This window comes from Harmonia axyridis, chromosome 2 (genome assembly GCF_914767665.1).
Source record: "Harmonia axyridis chromosome 2, icHarAxyr1.1, whole genome shotgun sequence".
Taxonomy (NCBI): Eukaryota; Metazoa; Arthropoda; class Insecta; order Coleoptera; family Coccinellidae; genus Harmonia; species Harmonia axyridis.
In genome coordinates this window covers 16,885,060-16,903,754 of record NC_059502.1, presented here as the reverse complement: position 1 = coordinate 16,903,754, position 18,695 = coordinate 16,885,060, and positions in this window count along the sequence as shown.

Here is an 18,695-nt window from a genome sequence, read left to right as displayed (position 1 = left end):
AAAAATTAATCTTAACCTCAGAGCACCGTTTCTGAATGGCCAACCTCTGAACTTCTCCAGTGAGTGTAAATATCTGGTTTTTACTCTAGATAGTAAGCTCAACTGGAGGAAATATATAGACAAGACTCTTTCCAGAGTCACTGTAGCCATGAACCTGCAAAAGACTCTTTGGAAAGACATGGAGCATGAGACCGGAAATGGCACTATGGTTATACACTGACCAATTGTCACCTATGCATCTTTAGCATAGTGGAGGTCACCACACGCAGCCGGCTGCAAAGACTACGAAGACTGGCCTGTATTAGTGTTTCGGAAGCTATACACACAACTTCCTCAGCAGCGCTTGAGGTTTTACTTGATCTACCTCCCTTACACTTACATGTGAGGAAATGTAGCTTGCAGGAAGCAATAAGAATATCCTGCAATGGAAATCTGCGTCTAGGAAACTGGATTGAACATATAATAATAATATAGTTTATTCTGTAAACTACAGGTATAAACACTAATCACGGAGGCGTGAGCCTGTACATGATCTGTAATATTACATAGTACAGAATAACGATAGCCAATATTCCAACTTGATATAGAATTTGAATATGACAAAAATAAAGTTATTATACATTCGAGATCTAACATGAATAGAGTGACGTATTACATCGAGATAACAGAGATTCATCATATGGGGATATTCAATCAATTAGATTCAAACCTCTTGGCAAAACCCTCGGATGTGATGACAACTATCTTCGATTTCGAAGTACTGTTTGAAACGGGCATTGATGACTTTCGTGAATCGCTTGGACTAAAAGTTTTCCATATGGTATAGAGATGGATCAAAATAAGAAGGCACATGTATTGGGGTATATGGGCCTAAAACGAAGATCTCGAGATCCTTATAAAGTGAGCCCTCTATCTTGCAAACTGAGACACTAGTCTAAACTTGCGCTCTACTTGGAGAAACACTCAGGGTCTTGCTCAGGCAAAAACATTTGTGGTGCTTTCACCGACCAATATCAGAAGGCTCTCAGAGCTACCACAAGCTGAGCTTCGGGTAATGATGGGACTGCTGACAGGACACTGCCGGTGCAAATACCTTTTGTACCGCATGGGTAAGACAGCAGATAATACCTGCAGGCTCTGTGGAATGGAGGTATACATAGTGTTCAAATGTCCGGGGCTGATTGACCTTAGAACCACTCACATAGGAAAGTCAGTTCTGGATACTCACGGAGTAATAGCCAAGGCTGCTAAGGATGTCGTCAGTTTCGTTAACCGTATCGACGGCCTTTCTGAGTTTGTATGAATAGGAAGGGGTTAAGAACAAAAGAACAATTTGGTCGCAGTTCCAAGAATGCTAACAAAGTCGCATCGATACCTATTCAGTGAATAATAATAATAATAGTTTAATCAGAATCCCAGAAAATCGAACGTCATTTTCCAGATTTTCCATTACCCAAAAAATAATTAATCATACTGCCTAGCAGGGCCGACGTTAGGGGTGAAACAGTGAAGCGACTCTTTCAGGCGCCTCTTTACGATGGCGGCAATTCAGCCCAGTTTGTGGCAGCCATTTCATATTTCTGAAAATATAGTCTTGATTCTCCAAAACAACATGAGGTTGATCCGCTTTTACTGAGCAGCCGCCTGTTCAATAAATAACACATGGCAACCCAACCAATATAAGCAGCATTACCTATTACCCTAATTGAATGAGGGATGAAATCTATTTCACAAAGACGAAAAACAACACTTCGAATTACGTGCAAGTTGTTTACACATTCAACATATGGAAAATTCCTACGATTCTGAATTCGGAACATATCTTTTTAATCCCATTCAATTTTCGAAGCTTTGCATGCCTTACCGCCCTTTGTATCTTGTGATATGATAGGCAATCTTTCATCGATTGTGAATGTGAGAATCAGATATATTACTTACGCCTTGTGCATCGGCGTCGATAAAAATCCAGGAATTTATTGTAGGTAAAATGTCCCAGTGGAAACGACTTCAGAAAGGAAACGATTTGCAAAATCGCTAGAAAAATCTTAAATGGCGAATTATCATCGAGGCAGGAGGAGGGGTGTTTATTGATATTTTTTCAGCAGGGGCGCCTAAAATTCTTTGCTTCAGGCGCCAAAATTGCTGCCTAGTAGCTGAAATTATGAATGACATAGTATTATACTTAAAAAAAAAAACAGACGAAGCAACCGAAAAATAAAAGTTGAAATTAAATGAAGAAAATAAAAAAGTAGGTACAGCTGAAGCAAAACGAATTCAGGTGAAAAGACTAATTAGGAATTTTCAGTGAAAACAATAACTTCTTCAATTGAAAATGAGTATGGTTTCCTTTCTCAATTTATTTATTTCCCTCCCTCCACGAACGGAATTTCGAGTCGTTCGAGGAAAAAATTTCCAATTATTTTTCAATGTGGCTCTCATTCCTGGAATTATGAGGAAACCAACGCTGATTAAACTAAGCTCTCTCTGCTTCGGAGAAAAGGGAGTGAGCGTACAATATTTTATTTCCGGAGACATCTCCAGTTTATCCTCTTCATTTCGTGATATTTTCCTGTCAGTCCCGGTGAGTTCAGGATCCTCGTTGTTCCTTTCTCACTTAATTCTTTTTGAATATATTTTCATGTAGAGCTCGAGCGCTTCATTCATCTTTCATGCGAATATGCCCAAGTTAGGTCAGCATTTTTTTGAAGACGAAGATTCTGAATGTGGGGTTTTTTCAAGGTGACTCGTAATTCATTGAATTCAATTTATTAATGTCTAGGTTTACTTATATATTTATAATTTTCAATACAGGAACTACGAATTCAATCGATTCGACATCCAAAATATTTTGTAAATGATTTTTTCGAGTTGAATTGAATTCATTTTGAAATTACTATGATTTGATAGTTCCTTTGAGGTCAAGTGATATATGGCTAGATTTTTGCCTGAATATCTCAAATTGATGCCTAAAGCATTCCTTGTATTTAACTCATTGATAATACTTAATATTTTACATTTTTCGAATTGAACAATCAATGTTTGCGATGTTTTCGAATTTTATGACATTCAATATTCAATTATGTTTGTAGTTTCATTTACTTATTTGTTGAAACTTATCAAATACCCAATACATCAGATTTATTTTCTTAGTTGGGATCCCAGAAATATATTCAAAAAGAGTCTTAAGTTTGCATGTGAAAATTACAATTTCATCATGTTTTATCATATAGCAAATTATTCATATGAAAATTCTATTGTTATTGAAGTTTTCAAAGCTGAATATACATTCAAGTCAAACGGAATATCAATCAAACGATCATGAAACTCATATTTTTATAAACTTTCGAAAAGTAATTATTCAAGTGATAGATATGGACAACACAGGGGAAATAAAAATCCTTAATGAGATGCCGACGTTTCTGGTCTTTTTCAAGGCTGGAAACAGAACGACATTGAAAATATGGGGCGTAACATAGTGCCATAATATAAAAAAAGTATACTCTAGTAGGTATAGAAATAAAATACAACAGAGCAACATAAAAACATACTTAAAAACACATACCTATTCATATGGATTATCCCTCATAATATTAAGGATTTTTATTTCCCCTGTCCTCTTTGCCACTACATAGTTGAATATTTAAAAAGTCAGGACACGAATACCAGTGGTGAAAAAAAACTAATATCACAGTGACAATAGAACCAACCGAGTTAAAATTTTGCGTCTATAAAAAGAATAACTATTTCAAGCCTCTTGCAAAATTTGCAGAATATACAACAAAAATGAAGAGCATTCTTGTGAAATTGGGAGCTTTTGAGCGTCTATTCTTTCATATTGAATTGAATATCAAATTCAAGTTTACTTATACATATTTATTGAATGAGCAATCTTTCAAAAACTTTCGAATTCAATTCAGTGCTTTACTCATTCTTCGGATATTAGATCTCATACAAGGTTCAAAATATTTCATGTGTCCAGAATGTACCTAACTTCTACCACTTTATTTTCAGGTTCAATTGATGGAACATAATTCAGAAATTCACTGGCAGAATCATTCAACTGTATGAGTTCTGTACACATAATACAATCAATCATATCAATTGTTGTTGTGATTGGTGATTGCAAATATGGAAACAGAAATTTATCATCATTGTATAAGTCATGTAAAGTATTCAGGTCATTATTGACAAGCTATTTAATTAATGGTACATTCTATGTTTATCAGATTATTCATGAATAATGGCAATGGGATGTTTATGTACATCTTGATATCATAGTTGATGGGGATTGAACTGCTAACGAGCGTTCATTTGAATTCGTGGTCAAGAGTGCTGTGGAAAAATTAGAGTTGATTTTCTGTGATTACAAGTAGTGCTTAGCGATATTACTAATATTTGTTTACATACTTCGAATTTGGGAACGAGCTAAGCGCTACTTTTAATCAAAGAAAAGGGGAAAAAAATTTCCCCTTTTGATATGAAATCTCTCTTTGCGTTTATTAACACTGATAGTAGAAAGCTATCATTTTGCATCTCTCGAACATTTTTAGTAGAGAAATTTACGTCAATTTTTTCTACGTTGACCAAATTTGTTTATAATTTCGGATTATTTTCGTGGCCAGCGAGAAGTCCGGAACTAACACCGTTAAAATAGACGAAACAGCGAAAATATTGAAAGTACATTTCAGGTAGAAAGTAATAACTGGAGAAATAAGAAAAAGGCACCTGCTTTTTTATAAGGAATGGTGGAGGTCATTTCGAGCATAATATATTTATACATTTTCCACTAAAATTTTGAGTTTAATTGCAATAAAAAATATTTAATTCATTACTTTCTTTTCTTTGTTCCTTTCCCCTTGCAAATCAAAATCTGCTGTAACAAAACTAGTGCATTCTAACTAGAAATCTTTCAGGACATAAAGAAGGAATTTGGCAAGTTTTAAAATTATTTACTCATATATAAATTGTGTATTTCGAAAGTTGCAGGCAAATTCATATGAGGAATTTACTATTCTTTTCTTCATAAACCAACTTCCAAATCAAACTAATTCTTATTCAACTTCTAATGCAGCATAGTTTTGCCTTTTTTATACATGTCGTATCCTTTTCTGATGAAAATGTTCCAAAATTCAAATCAAACTTGGTCAACGTGGAAAAAATTGACAGAAAATGAACTGCGATGAGAAATTGTTTAAAAAACACAAGAACAATAACTTCGAAACTGTTGATTTTCGTTAATCAATAAATATGGCTCAATCATTCAGTAAATGAGCGATACTAACACCTCCTTCAATGTTCACGTCTAATTTAGTGAAGAAGGAATTTGGCAAGTCTTTAAAATAATTTTGTCATACATAAATTGTGAACTCCTTAAGTTGCAGGCAAATTCATATGAGAAATTTACTATTCTTTTCTTGATATACCAACTTTCAAATCAAACTAATTCTCATTCAACATCTAATACAGCATAGTTTCGCATTTTTCATACTTATCATATCCTTTTCTGATGAAAATAATCCAAAATTAAAATCAAACTTGGTCAACGTAGAAAAGATTGACAGAAAATGAAGTGGGGTGAAAAATTTTCAAAAAAAACACAATAACAATAACTTGAAAACTGTTGATTTTCGGTAATCAATAAATATGGCTCAGTAATTCAGTAAATGAGCGATAATAACACCTCCTTCAATGTTCACGTCTAATTTGGTGAAGAAGGAATTTGACAAGTTTTCAAAATAATTTTGTCGTACAAAAATTGTGGAATTCAGAAGTTGCAGCCAAATTTATTTGAGAAATTTACTATTTTTTTCTTCAAATACCAACTTTCAAATCATATTAATTCATATTCAACATCTAATACAGCATAGTTTCGCCTTTTTCATACATATCATTTCCTCGTCTGACGAAAATAATCCAAAATTAAAATCAAACTTGTCATCGTAGAAAAAATTGACAGAAAATGAAGTGCGATGAGAAATTAAAAAAAAACAATAACAATAACTTGAAAACTGTTGATTTTCGGTAATCAATAAATATGGCTTAATCATTCAGTAAATGAGCGATACTAACACCTCCTTCAATGTTGACGTCTAATTTTGTGAAGAAGGAATTTGGCAAATTGTTAAAATAATTTTGTCATACAAAAATTTTGAAATTCAGAAGTTGCAGGCAAATTTATATGAGAAATCTACTATTCCTTTGAACCTATACCAACTTTCGAATCAAACTAATTCTTATTCAACATCTAATACAGCATAGTTTCGGCTTTTTTAATACATATCATATCCTTTTCTGATGAAAATAATCCAAAATTGAAATTTGAAAAAATTGACAGAAAATGAAGTTGTGTGAGAAATTTTTTTATGAACACAAGAACTCAAATATCTCGGAAACTATTGATTTTCGGTTATCAATAAATATGGCTCAATCAACAGCAAATGATCGATACTAACACCTCCTTCGAAGCTCACCTCTAATTTGGAAACACCCTGCATTAAAAATTATTCACATTCCAATTACATATGTGTTTCCTCTCTACATCATAAGTAAAGACAGATTAGTTCCAGATTCTCGGTTGGCGGTCTAATTAATTAGTTACTCTGTCTGCGTGATACAGTTGCACTAATTGATGCACTTCTCGTGCTTCAAAACCACACAAGTCACTTCATGTCATTGCAGGAGTTTCTCTCATGTCCCAGGAATTCGAACTCACCACAGATGAATAGAAATTCAATTAATCTTCCGGGACATTTGGCATTTGCCCAAGACTGGGGAACACTGTGGACCTGTCATACTAATAATCCTCACAGCAGAAATATGATATAATAATTGTGATATCGTGGTATTTATTCGAAATAAAAAGTAATTATGATATTTCATTAGATGAAACTAATTACGAGCATTATTTCGAGGAACAAAGTATACTATATATTAAATCATGCAGTGGCGGCTCGTTGGTGACGGCTGTAACAATACAAACGACATAATGTAAATTTTCAGTTTTATTGGCTTCCTACGGATTAAATTATTGGTGTTCTTCTTATCCTTCATGATATTTTTTTGAAAAATATTCAATAAAATGGGAAAAGTAGGTACTGACGTGAGAGTTTTTGAGTGCTCGTTAATTCTCGATATATGATTATATCTCTAAAGGGGCAATTGGTGCATGAATGGACGAGTGCTCAAAAGCTTTTAATTCGATTTCATATCATTCAACATTCAGCATTGACTATCTACAAAATGGTGTATTTGGAAAGAAATAATGGATTTTTATTATTTTCTTGCATAATTTATGATATTATGATTATTTTCATAATGACTTATCATTGACTGCGCAATTTCTTCGTCAGTGGACGCAGCAAGCAACTTTAGGCGACTACATATTTTGATCGCCGAAACTAAAAATTTGCCAGTGTGCGACTAGCTCAACGCAACAATTTAATCGATCATGTAGAAATACCGTGGCGTATAAAATATCTAAAAGTGATATAAACACAGGAAAAAGATGATTATTTGTTTTACCTCAAACCCATTTTCTGTTGTTGTAGCTATGTCAGCTCTTACCTGAAACAAAACAGGAATATATACATATATACTTTTGAGATAGAGCAATACAAAAAATTAATATTTAAACAACAAAGCATGTGTTTAAGATTATCAATTTTAAACAACAAAGCATGTGTTTAAAATTATCAATTTTAAATAACAAAGCATCTGTAGATGTAATCCACTTAGGACTTGTCTTGGTCGTTGTGATAGTATGATCTTCAAATGATATTCTATTGATAGCCCACTATGTGAGTGTGGTGTAGAAGAAACCATTGACCATTTAGTGAATACTTATCCAATTTATAAATTTCATGGTGGTTTCCAAGCTATCCATTCAATTTCAGATTCTTTTTTAGAATGGGTCGCTAACTTCAAATCAATATACTGGAAACTTATATTTAGAACTCCTTTCTTGTTCTTTTTCCTTTGTTTTGGGATTTAATTATAAAATCGTCAACCGTTGGTGAAGAGAAAGGATGGAGAAGATTTTGTTTTGGATGAAGAGGAAGCCCTTCAATATAAATATGTGAGCTTATTCTGTAAACGTATACACAAACCAGTCAGTACACCTATACGGGGAGACAGAGTTTTTGCTGAGGATTTTATCTGTGCTCTTGTATAATAGGGTGAAATGTTGATGCCATGATTACATTTCCTCTGCTTATACAAAAGATGAATAGTCAATAAAACCAATTTTCGAAAAAGAACAAAATTGAACGAAAAATTCTTTCATATGTACCTATCGAAGTTATATTTATGCCTTTTTCCACTGTTCATCATTCATGTCTCACGTCCTATATTTTTGTCCAACGGTTGACAAAATATTCATTCGCCCGATGAATACGTTATTGATAAGCAGGTATATGTTGGTTGCGTCAAATGCATGAATCCCATGAAATTTCGATTCAGCTCATCAGCCGATGTGAACCGAAAGCAAATGTGACAGGGAACGGGCTTATCAATGGTCGCAACGTGATTGGAAACCTTAAATTGCACATAGAGTAATGCATTTAATACTGGTATAAACCCCATCGAACAATTCGATACGTTGCGCCACAATTGGTATAATCCATGCATTGTCACTTTCTCTATTTCCCCGTATTAACTATTCAAATGCAAATCCGTACTAGTTTGTTGCAAAAATTGAAAAAAAAACACTTTTAAGCGCTCGTCATTTATGAACCACTTGCACCCGTCGAGACCACAGAACTATATATACAGGGTGCGGCAGAGCCGACTGACGAGTTACAAAGGGCTATTAAAAAAAATGATGAAAGTTAGAGAAAAACGGTTTTTTCTGAGACGGGAAAAAAATTTGACATTCTATCTCTGTTGACAGGTAACAAAATATGACTTTTCACGAAATTGCTTTTTTCCCCGGGAAAAAAGTGAGTACTTTTTTCCCGGATATATATTTATCTACATATAGATAAAGGAATAATAATAATTCGACCTCACTATTGATGGCTTTTGTTGTTGTGCCAATTCCGAAAAATAAGCCAATAACACTGTCTCCGAGAAAGAACTGCATGTCTTTTTCATTTTCCATTCCATAAATCTTGAATACGCGGTTTCGTAAATTTTCCGCGATTTAGCTGGTAATATTTGTCGTGGCGCTACTTGCGCTGCTTCTATCAACTCCAGTGGAGTCAGAGAAAACTCGGAATCAGACATTTTTTAATTTTATGTTATTCAACAAAATAACTACTAAACAATTATTACTGAGTTCGCAATTTTTGAAACAAATCACAAAATTGAATTGACAGATATTTGATTACTTTGAAGTTTCCCTTAGCAACGCAGGTCTATTTGCAGCTTACTAGTTTAAAAATTCAAAATTCATATCGATAACATTCTGACTTTAATACATTGTAATAATATGTTCTTTCACTATTAAATTGTCGTAATAGTGTATTATACACGGGAAAAATATTAGATTTTAGTTCTCGGACAACATAACCTCGAGCTAAAATCTAATACTTTTTTCCCTTGTATAATAAATAACTATTTATTCATTCGAAGCAGTAGGAAATATAGTTTTTTCGCTCAAGTTTCGAGAACGATATCATCAAGACGACGGCCATCTCCAGCGACACACTGATGTAGTTCAACCGCTTTTCGGCATATCTCGAGCGATTTGACCCGGATTTCTTCTGTTGTCCACTGCTTGAGTTCTGTCAGGCTAAGTGGACAATTTTTGAAGACCTTATCTTTAAGGTGGCCCCAAAGGATGAAGTCCCAGATGCTCAAATCTGGCGATCTTGCTGGCCAATCACATTCCCTCTCAGTGATACCAGTCTCCCTGGGAACATCTGTCTCAAAACAGCTAATGAAGTTCGAGCTGTGTGGGCTGTAGCACCATCCTCCTGGAACCTGATATCACCCAGATCGTGATCTTCAGCAAATTCTTCCAAATCAGGCTGTAGGAATGTTTTCAACATTGACACATAACGTGACAATTTCCTCTTTGAAAAAATAAGGGCCTATCTCTCCAAATTGAGACACAACACACCAAATTGTGACTTTAGGTGAATGAAATGGTCTTTCATGGAGTTGAAGAGGATTACATGCAGCCCAGTACCGGGAATATGGCGTTATCACTGTTCCAGAAAAGTGAAAATGTGCCTCATCACTACTGCTCTTAGAGTGTTGAGCAGAATCATTTCTTCACAACGATTTTTGCCGTTCACATAATCAACAGCACTCAACTCTTAAATAAGTATGATTTTTACGGGTGGAATGATAAATACTCATGCAGAATCCTCCTCAAAGATTGGTCTGACATTCTTAAAGCTATCGCATCTTTGTTGATATGAAAATAATCTGGCTGCCGTAGGAACTTTGACTACTAGTTCAACTGGGTACATTGTTGATCAATCTGAGATACCACTTTTTTTTGATTCAGACATACGGTAGGATGTTTGTTGATAGTTTTGTATAGGTCCTGTTCAGATACGGCTTACATATTTAGTAGATATCTGAGCAAAATGAAGCATCTGACAGCATTGAATCGAAGTCTAAACGTTTTCATCCTTACGACGGCGGTATTCAATGGCAAGAACAATGAAAAGGTCGTCTGAATCTCTTTCAATGAATTTCTTTGCATATTTTTGATGATGACAACATAACATTATGACACTGATTGAGTATTATCATTATGGGGTGTTGTAAGTGATTGTATGATACTTGTTACGAGAGAGTTAGTGCATGATGCTGCATAAATCTGCATTATGTACTCAGTCAAAAGAAATAAGAGAATTCCCAGATGGATGATACCATTAAAAGATCCTAAAATCATGAAGTAATCGAAGAATAAAACTTTTTACTGACCGATTTAAACCCGCAAACTCCCAAAACGAACTTTCCGGATTTTTTTTTCTGCGACTACTGCGACATAAAATGAAAAAACAAACTTTCACTCAAACGGGAAACGAGAAATCCCAACGTTCACTCGAGATTTTAAATCGAACGGATCTCCCGGTTCCTTTCAATCGCCCCATTCAAATCAGATTAAGTCCTTCTTGTCCTCCAGCATCGAGAGCCGGAATATATTTGGTTTGGCGAAAACTCGGCGGACAGGCCACATAAATCAAAATATCCCACTGGAAGGGAATCCGAAAGATGGGGACATCTGGTTTTCCCCCGGGATGGGACCCGAAAACCTTCTAATCTGAAAAGGTAACGGAGGGTGAAGAATTACCACAGTTTTTGGGGATCGGATGTTTATTCGTCTTAGGACTTATGGAGGTGATTATCGCGACGTTAGGTCGTCGTCACTCACCGGAGACTGCCATCTATTGGGGACGGCGATATTGATGGCGTCATTTGAATTCGAAGAGGAAATCTTTCCGGGGAAATTTCGACTCGATATTCACATCAAATCTGTGATTTATGGTATCTACCTGTTCGCTTGTGATAGATTGATTAAACTTGAACTCTGCTCCTCTCTTCTACCAGATCCAAAACGCCAAAACGTCACTTATGACCAGTATAACCTAAACTTTCCTAATAGACAAAATTCGGTAAAACTTTCTGACTTGTGACGTTATTTTTAATTTCACGATAGATTGGTGGTGTAGGATCAGAAAAACAGGAAAATGATACTCTGTTAGTTCGCTGACGTTTCGGAAAAATTTATTTCCATCCTCAGGGCTTACAGAAAACATCATTTGTAACATTGATTAAGGTGTTCACAAAAATTAAAGAAAGATGAGCATTACTGAAAGTTATTGACTAGAAAATATCACAGAAAAGATGGTCTGCTATAATTTAGATATTCAAAGAAACATTATATAATTCAAAAGATTTTTAGTTTAAAATAAGAATAAAAATAAAAAGTAATATACACACATATAGGTACCAACAAAGTACTTACAAGCTAGACAAATGTATCTTCCCAAATTCATCTCATTAAAATTCAAATTAACTCTCCAATATTTCACGTAAAAAGAAATCATAATAAATTAAAAAGCGGGAACAAACAATGCGACCGATGCATAGACAGTACGCCGACAGACGGAGGTGAAATCAAAGGAACAGCGGACTCGAAACAAATTAGGGTGAAAAACTTAGATGTATGTATGTGATGCGCTGAAGTAATGAAGTCGATAGGGGCTAGGAATCTTTATTTTATTTTATTTTTATTCATTCCGTTCTCTGATCCTACATCACCAATCTATCGTGAAGTAAAATTTTTGGATCACCACTTCAGATCTTGTTATTTTTAATATATCTTAAGGTACGTTTTCCTCGGACAATTTCCGTCGACCGTCACGTTTCGACACCTCTATCTAACCAATCGCAATTCTAGCAATCGCGTAGTCCCGCCCAGTTACGGGATTGTTGAAATCGCGATTGGTTAGATAAAGTCATCGAAACGTGACGGTCGACGGAAACTGTCCGATGAAAATGTACCTTAAGATGAATTAAATTAACTTCACAAGTCAGTTAGTTTTCCCGAATTCTTGACTATCTGGAAAGTTTAGGTTTCATTTTTCTTGTTCGTCCTCCTGTATACTGGTTATATGAAACGTTTTGAAGTTTTGAATTTAGTTGAAGAGAGGAGCATAGTTCAGGAATATTCAATCTATCACAAGCGAAAAGGTAGAATTCATAAATAACAGATTTGATGTGAATATCGAGTCTATATTCCTCCAAAAGATTTCCTCATCGAATTCAAATGACATCATCAAAATCACTGGCCTCAATAAATGGAAATTACCTATGATTGCCTTCAACTGGGTCAGGATAATCATTTCACGAAGAGCTAAAGACAATTTTTCCTCAGACAGCTTCCGTTGACCGCTGCGTTTCGACGACTGTATCTTACCAATCGCAATTAAAGCAATCCCGTAGTTGGGCGGAGCTACGCAGTTGCTAGAATTGCGATTGGTTAAATAAATTCGTTGAAACGCGGCGGTCAACGGAAACTTTCCAAGGAAATGTACCTTTAGCTCTTCATGAAATGATTAGCCTTACCTCAGTTGCGATATTGATGGCGACATTTAAACTAGAGGAGGAAATCTTTCAAGGAGAATGCAACTCGATATTCACATCAAATATGTGTCTACCTGCTCGCTTGCGAAACATTAATCAACCTTGAACTTTGTTCCTCGCTTCAACCAGATCCAAATCTCCAAAACATTCCCTATAAGCAGTATACAGGATGAACAAAAGAAAAATGTAACCTCAACTTTCAAGATGGACAATTTAAGAAACTCTGAAAAATCACTGTGACGTTATTTTCGATTCTTCTAGCTCTGAATAAAATGATATATTGACGTCAGTTAGCGTCAATCATCAGAGATTTTCATTTATTGAGGCCAGCGATATTGGCGGCTTTATTTGGACTAGAAGGGGAAATCTTTCAAAGAAATTTCAACTCGATATTCAATCAAATATTTGATTTCTTTCATCTATTGATTAGAATTATTTATCATGGAATAATAATACAGGGTACTCCTAAGTCTAAGTTTCATTTCAACTTGGGTTTGAAAAAAGTGTTTGGTTAATTTCATTCTTCTCTATTCATAGAGAATATTTGTAATTGTAACGAAGTTAATTATAGAATACTAATTCTTATCATTCTTGAAACTATCTCTCGATTCAAACATTTTGTATCAATGATTTCACGATTGAAATCAAAGTTCTACTGCTTAAAGCTATAAATACCCAAAACTTTACAAATATTCATAAATTTTTCTTTACATGATTGGAGAAGCCCAATTATTGTTCTTTGCAAATAGTTTGATTATAGCAACCAGTATGTTTGGAAATTTTCTAGTTCCTGAAAGTATTGAAGGTAGGTTGTTTCAATTGATTCACAATGGTACCAATTTCTATTGTGAATTTAAAGAGATTTATTGAGGGAGGAGAACGCACAAAATCAAACATGATGCGTACCACATCTCTGCCATAAAAGTACCACCTACCAGAGACCCTTGGATCGGGAATATTCCATGGTAAAAACCATCTAAAAATCTAGAAACCGAGAAGTTTTTTGTGGATGAGGTGATGGAAGACTCTCATTGGACAGGGTGTGGTACTTGGTACTGCCCCCCGATATCAGAAAGGTGCTAAGGTTGTGGCCCAGATAGAGGAGAAAAAATTGGTAAGCATGGCGGAATAAGACTGAAGAGCAGGCAGTTAAGTGTCAGTCAAGGCTCATAGTAGACGGGTCGCAAACTGAAACTTAGATGAGTCGCGAGTTAAGTATACAACGAGAGGACCGAATTGAAAGTTAGACGTAGACAACGGTACTCAGAAGACGTGATATTTGACAACGGTTTTTTTATGTTGACAATCAAAGACTGAAGACGAAATTCATTTCCGTATTGAGACATTATAAACCTAGACGGGAATATATCATTCCAATACTTTTACTATTATATTGTAAGACTTTGTTAATAAATGTATACAAAATTAAAAAGTATTTAATTCACACAACATCAAGCAAAGTCAACCAGAAGACGACGATTGACCAGGTTGTTGAATCATACCCCTACCTGATCGATGAACCAAGCCTACATAAAGGTTCTATATGAAAATCAGTCAAATTTTCATTTGAGTTCACATATTCAACATTAATTATTTCTTTACTCCTCAAGTCCTTTATAAAATGTTCTTTAATGTCAATATGTTTCGCCCTTCACTGAAATCCGAAAGAATACCTCTTAAGCTCTAATTCTGCAGGAGAGAATGCTACACCAACAAATCGGATTTTCTCCATACACTCGAATTATGATTCAGAATTCTTCGAAGCGAAGGAAAAAGCGATAATTCATAATTAAAATTAATTTCAAAAGTTCAAACAACTGAAACATTAAGAGAATTAACAGATAAAATATGTTTGCAAGGTATTGTTTATCCGGGAAGAACCTTCATTCAACTGTCTCCAAACAATACATATTCATTTTTCACCCAAGAATGAAGAGAAATGGGTTCTTCCCAGTTTGCGGTCATATATCTTGATTCGTTGTCTGATACCGGGCGGAAACTAAATTCAAGCAATGGCTGGCTTCGCCAGATAAACACAATTTAGCAATTCTAATTTCGGCAACGTATTTGGGATGGAGCAGCCGGTAGACTTCGATGGTTTATCCATTTTTCCTCTTTCCATTTTCCCGCGGATTGCGGAACATTGGCAGTGATGTTTATGGAAACGATTAAAATACGCGTTATACATATGCAAATCTCCTTCACCTATTCCGTTGTCTCTATAGTATTTCACGAAAGATGAAAAAGGACTAAATTCCGGTTGTATCGCCGGGCTCGTGTGAAATAGGAGGGTTTTGCCACTCGACTGTGACTAATGACAGATTGTACGGAGTCTTGTTTTATTTCGGCTTTTAGATATATCAGGAAACGCATTTCGACTACTACTCCGTTAGTGATGAACACAAATATCCACAAATATAACACAAAAAAAATATGAACCGTATACCTTCAATTGCTAAAACAGTAGCAGTAATATATTGTGTTAAGTTTTGATCAGAGTTCGTAGAACTCAGCGCCGCCATTGTCCAAAGATTCACCCCTGACATTAGTTATAGATAATTCCGCGCACTTTTTGAGTGCGCTGCGCGCAGTCGTCCTTATAATAACGGCTGGCTATAATGATATTTTACCTATGTCCGTTTTATCTGTAGCACTTCTTTGTTCTTAACCTCTTTCTATGGTTCGACCAAAAAGTGAATCGGTTTCGAGATGGGGGAATAGATCGAATAGTCAGTTCAATAAATTCAACACACAGTCCGGTAAGTACAATTCAAGTACAGGACAGTATAGTTCGTCGTTGCTCTCGCCCCTTGAGACACAGTGTTCAGCTTGCACATTTCAAGTTAGTTAAATATTGGCCTTGTCGCCACGTGGTTAGAACAGACCCTACAGTCGGTCATCGGTCGCAGTCACCAAAATCTTAGTTAGTACCCAAGTCGGTAAATTGTAATTGGATAAGTGCGTGGAACTGATTCATAGTTTTCAATAACTAGTTAAGCGAATCTTGTAAAGTGTACATTGTGTAATTGTATATATATAGACCTACTTCAATAAATAGTGTGGAAAATCTCATGGTCCTTCGAACTACATAACCCAGTACCTTACAGTCCAATTTATGTATGGATGTTCTACATCTGATAGTTACATATTGATTACTCCAATCGCAGCCTAATATAATCGTCCTTGGTCTTTTTACATAGCAAAGTTGTGCGTAAACTCAATTTTTTTTCCTGTTTACTTTATATCTGATCTATCCTATATGAATGTAAATTTGTCTCATGGGATGTAATAAATGATTATCATGACTCAGGAGCGTTCATTTTCAGACACTACAAAGAATTAAGTTGAAGACAGACAAGTAGATTGGCAAGCTAGCTATGGTAATGCCTGACCGCCACAGAGGAAATGGCACTTGAAGAAGAAGAAAAATATTGTTAAATAGATTACCGAAAGAAAATAAATTTACATAATCAAAAATATATAGAACCAGTACGTCAAAAATTCAATAAAATTAGAGTTGAGAGGCCTACGTCGAGGAGTGGATGAACAATGGCTGAGAAAAAAGCAGAAGAATATTCAGAAAACTATAGTCCAGTGATATAATACATAGGCGTACAACTTTGCTTTCACCGTTTTTTTCTGAAATTCGAGGCTTTATTGTGAAAAACTGGTTATACATTTATAATTCGAAGTATTGTCCATCGCCGGCCACTACTTTCCCCCTCTTTCGGACAGCGTACGAATCCCACGTTGAAAAAACTGGTCATTGTTTGAAGCGATCTACGAATCGATCCAATTTTTAACTTCTAAGTAAGACCGGAAGTGCTAGTCAGCCAGACCGTGCGCCATTGATCGCAACCAATGAAAGTCCGAGGGTGCAACTTTTGAAGAATACGGCCATTGAGGTCCCATTACAACGTTTTCAAGAATGTCTTGACCACTTTCGCAACATGGGGTCGATCATTGGCATGCTGTTGAATCATGTCTCTCGTTGTATTTCGGCCGTTTGTCTTTCAATGCTCTGCTCAAACGCATTAATTGCATTCGATAACGATCGCCTGTGATGATTTCAGTCGGTTTTAACAACTCACAATTCACTAAGCCGGGCTGCTCCCTCCAAATACTGAGCATGATCTTGGAACCGTGAATATTTGGTTTGGCCGTCGACGTAAAAGCATGGTTGGGATATCCTCATGATTTTCTGCTCTTGGGATTATCGTAATGAACCCACTTTTCATTTCCAGTCACAGTGCAATGCAGAAATCCCTTCCGTCTTTGCCTTGCAAGCAGCTACTCACAAGCAAACAAACGCTGTTCAACATATCTCGGCTTCAACTCGTACGACACCCAATTTCCTTATTTCTGTGCTGTATAATATCAGGTCTATACCTGATTACGTGTCGACGGTGATAATATTTGTTAAGTTTTGATCAGAGTTCGTAGAACTGAGCGCCGCCATTGTTCAAAGATTCACCCCTGAAGTTAGTTACAGATAATTCCACGCACTTTATGAGAGCGTTGCGCCAGTCGTCCTCATAAGGAGGGCTGGCTATAATGGTATTTCAACTATGTCCGTTTTATCTGTAGCACTTCTATATTCCTAACCTTTTTCTATGGTTCGACCAAAAAATGGATCGGTGTCCAGGTGGGGTAATAAATCGAATAGTAAGTTCAGTAAAAACACACAGTCTAGTAAGTACAAGTCAAGTACATTATAGTATAGTTCGTCGTTGCTCTCGCTCCTTGAGACACAGTGTTCAGCTTGCACATTTCAAGTTAGTCAAATATTGGCCTAGTCGCCACGTGGTTAGAAAAGACCCTACAGTCGGTCGTCGGTCTCAGTCACCAAAATCTTCGTTAGTACCCAAGTCGGTGAATCGTTATTGGATAAGTGCGTGGAACTGATTCATAGTTTTCAATAAATAGTGTGGAAAATCTTATGGTCCTTCGAACTTCATAACCCAGTACCTTACAGTCCAATTTATGTATGGGTGTTCTACATCTAATAGCTACAATATTGAAGAACATCATGGTATATTTAAATATTACCACTAATATTTTAGAGGCAGCAAATAGTCGGCATTTAGATTCGCTCCTAAGTTTTTATACTGGAAAAAATGTTCACTGTTTGTGATTGGAGAAAAAGGTACAAGTTCAAGTGCTGATACACAGATGTAACACATCTGGTACAACCGTCTTGTTCTCGAACTTTCCCAACCCCAGTAAATCTCTTAAGTTTTACAACCGACATGACAGATCTTCGACACCACGAAGAATTACACATCCTTTTTACATTATATGTACAATAACAATTCTTCCCTGTAAATCAATTGAAACTGTCATGCCCTCGACACTAAAAGAAACTAATAGGTCTCCAAGCATCCGGTGGACCATCGCAATTATTTACAGGGAACAATAACTGGATCCTACACTAATATGGTTCATAATGTTGATTGAGAAGAAAAAAGTGGGGTTCAGAGCAAAAAACTCCAAAATTTTCACGAAGGAAGAAGTTGAATTAATTCAATTGGTCAGCCGCAGAGGAGGAGCGTATCATTATTTTCAATAATTTCATCCTCGCTACCTATTCGTTCTCCATCGATTCCAAATATCTATTATACAAAATAACGAAACAACATTGAAAATACTAA